Here is a 3,745-nt window from a genome sequence, read left to right as displayed (position 1 = left end):
TGTGGATTTCCACCTTCAGTAGACGGACCAGCGGTAGTCGACGACCCAGTAGTAGATGATGCCTGTGAAATATTGCGACGAGGTAGACCTTTGCACGTAATCGAAAAATCATCATACTTGCCTGGAATCTTGTGCTCCCGAACGCTTCGCCTCAACACCTGTGCCCGAGGTGGTTGATAATTTTTGCGTGGGGGGAGCACAGTGATGGGGGTCACATCAACAATTGTAGCATCAGATAAGTTACCGTTTTCGTCGCTTGATACCTCGGCAACACTTTCGCAATCGGTGAAAAATTCGTCATCTGTTTCCGGAACCTGATTGCTGCCTTCAGATGCTCGTCGATGTGGTGCTGAATCAGTACGAGGGACCTCTTCGATTTCAAACTGCACCATGGTCGGTTTGCGGTCGCTCGGCGTATCGAGAACCACTTTGCCTTCATCGATGAAATCAACCGAAATGCTCTTGAATAGACGTTTGGCCTTCATGTCGTACATCCGGTAGCCTTTTGTTTCTTCGTCGAAACCGAGAAGCCGACATTCCCGAGATTTCGCATCCCACTTCGATCACTGTTGCTTCGGAACATGGACCATACCTACGGTCCCAAAAATTCGAACGTTGGAGAGATCAGGTTTCTTACCTGACCAGGCTTCTTCCGGGGTTACTTTGTGCCCATGCGTGGGGGAACGGTTAACCAGATACACCGCCGTCTGCACTGCTTCCGCCCAGAAACGCTTTGCCATACCAGCCTCGAACAGCATGCACCTTGCACGTTCGACAATCGTTCGATTCGCTCGCTCAGCCATGCCGTTTTGCTCAGGTGTGTAATCATTTGACCTCTGGTGCCGGATGCCGTGTTCTCTCAGGTACGCTTGCATTGGTCTGTTGACGTACTCCTTGCCGTTGTCGCTGCGAAGAATCTTGAGCTTTCTTCCGGATTGTCGTTCCGCCAGAGCGTGGAAAACCTTGAACGCTCTCAGGACCTCTTCTGCTGACTTGCTTTGCAGGAAATACACCCACATCTTGCGAGTTTTGTCATCTACAAACACGATATAGTAGCGTGCCCGTGACAACGACTTCACCTCCATCGGCCCACAGATGTCAGTATGGACCAGCTCCAGGATGTCCGTCGCTCTTGTGCCTTGGTTGTTGAACGAATGACGACGTTGTTTTCCCATCGGACATACCGTACAGTTGCCTTCAGTTTCCTTGGTGATCTTGACGCCGTTGACCAAACCGTTGCCAAGTTTCCTGACTCCATCAAGGTGTAGGTGGCCCATCCTTCGATGCCAGACATCCATAGTGCCAACTGACGAACAAGCTAGCACGCTGCTCGTACGTTGCTCCAGTTTGAATATATCGCTGGAACGTTTTCCAGTCGCTAGTACTTCGCCGGCTTGATTCAGTACCTTGCAGCCCGATTTGTCGAAAATCATTCGGTGGCCTTTCTTGACGATTTGGTTGACGGAAAGCAAATTGACTGATAGTTCCGGTAGATACTGAACTTCTCTAACAAGAGCATTTGATGTGATCGATATCAATTCACTGCTATCCGTGCTCAGCAAAAATGGAATTGCCAATACTTGCCTTAAATGGATACATTCATACTTAATTGAAAGAATTCAATATGTAAAGCTGGGGAATGTCAGATCCGGTGCATTCTCGGTTAACAGTGGTGTGCCACAAGGGAGTCACTTGGGACCTCTTCTCTTCATCACTGTTATGAACGAGTTCCCCGAGGTACTGCAGGATGTTTTTGTGCTGATATACGCTGATGATTTGAAAATGTTTCTCCCTGTTCGCAACCTGAAGGATTGCTCGACTCTGCAAAACGCACTGCACCATTTTTCGGACTGTTGCAGAACTTATGGATTGAAGTTGAACGCCTCAAAATGCAGTGTTATATCGTTTTCTCGGAAGCTAACAAATATCATGTATGATTATCGCCTTGAAAACAGCTTGATTATCACTAGAAAGACCTCTGTAAAGGATCTTGGAGTCGAGATAGACAAAGAACTGAATTTCACGAAACATATAGAGCAGGTAGTGGCCAAAGCTAACTCTATGTTTGGAATGATCAGTAGAGTCTGCCATGAGTTGAACGACCCCTACACAATCGTCTCAATTTATGTAGGTTTAGTTCGGACTACAATCGAGTACGCCAGTGTTGTTTGGCAACCCTACTACAATGTCCACGTAAACAGATTGGAAAGAGTTCAAAAGAAATTCCTCAAATACGCTCTGAGGAATCTTGGATGGCAAGATGAAATGCCGGATTACCGAGCCCTGTGCATGCTGGTCGGATTGGATTCGCTAGAAAATCGCAGGAAATCAAACGATGCATTATTTTTCAAGGATTTGACAAGTGGAAGATTTTATTCGCCGTACATGCTTTCGCAAATATCCCCCAATGAAGGACGCAGTAGTCTACGCAGCGTAAGGCCATTCCAGCTTTTAAACAGGATACAGAATTACGCGAGAAACGAACCAATGTACAGGATGATGGCACTTTACAATGCACATGTAGAAGAAATTAATCTTAATATGTCCAGAAACCAAATCAAAGATAGTATTAAGAGGTGTTTTACATAAAATTATGATCGATGTTAATTTTTAAGTTTAAATTCAGATAAAAGGCTTAAGCCTAGGATCATCATCAAATAAAAATAAAAATAAAAGAGTATCGTCACCATGGCAACGTGGACGCAAAACAACTGATCCTGTTGCTTTGATCTCCATGCTTTTTCCGTCTGCTGCCACCACCGTTCCGCTTGAGGGCTTGATGTTTTCCAGCAGATCGCGAGTTTTCGTCATATGGACACTCGCTCCAGAGTCGAAAATCCATTCGTCGTTTTTCACAGCTTGATGCGTAGAGAAACCGGTGAAAAAAACGTTGTCCGATTTGGTGCTCCTACAATCCTTCGCTAAATGTCCGTACTTGTGGCATTTTCGACACTTTGGACCTTTGGGGGGAACCGATTTCGTCTGCTTGCTGCTACCGCTGCCTCGACCACCGCCATCGTATCGCTTTTTTGATGAAAGCGCTGCATCAACCGTCGGGATTTGGAGCTCTTGCAGCAACTTTGTCTTGATTGCGTCTCCAGTGATGGGAAGCCCGGAATTCTCCAGGGCCATTATCATGCGACGGTACTCCGACGGAAGCCCTGCCAGGAGCATGGAACCAATCCACTCCTCGGAAATTTGAAAACCGATGTTGCTCAGTTGATGACCAGCCGAAATGATGGTGTTCACGTAGTCGGCCATGGAATCGCAGGATGACAGATCGGTTTTTGCGAATCGTTGAAGAAGACCAACCTTTCTGTCCAGACCACGGTCCTCGAATGCGGATTCCAATTTTTCCCATACTTCTCGAGCAGTCCTGGCGTCCATGACGTGGACATAATTGATGGGATCGATCAGCAAAATCACCTTCGCTCGTGCCTTCCTATCCTTTGCACCGTCGACGGCTTCGTAGGTTCCATCCGGCTTGCGCTCCGGCTTGACCGTACTCCACAACTCTTCGAGTTCCAAAAGAGTTTGCACCGCAAACTTCCAGGTGCTCCAGTTCTCGCGACCTAGGAGTCGTTCGATTCCGGTGATGCTTGAAGTGCTTGAGACGCTTGAAGACATTCTTGCTGAATTCCGAAAAAAAAATCTTCCTACCAAACGGTCAGGCCCATAACCTGATAGACAGAGTTAATCAAACACGTGTGGTTTGTAGGAAGTCTTACAATGGAATGAAAATTTA

This window comes from Uranotaenia lowii, chromosome 1, assembly GCF_029784155.1.
Source record: "Uranotaenia lowii strain MFRU-FL chromosome 1, ASM2978415v1, whole genome shotgun sequence".
Lineage (NCBI taxonomy): Eukaryota > Metazoa > Arthropoda > Insecta > Diptera > Culicidae > Uranotaenia > Uranotaenia lowii.
Note: the sequence above shows the minus strand (reverse complement) of the source record.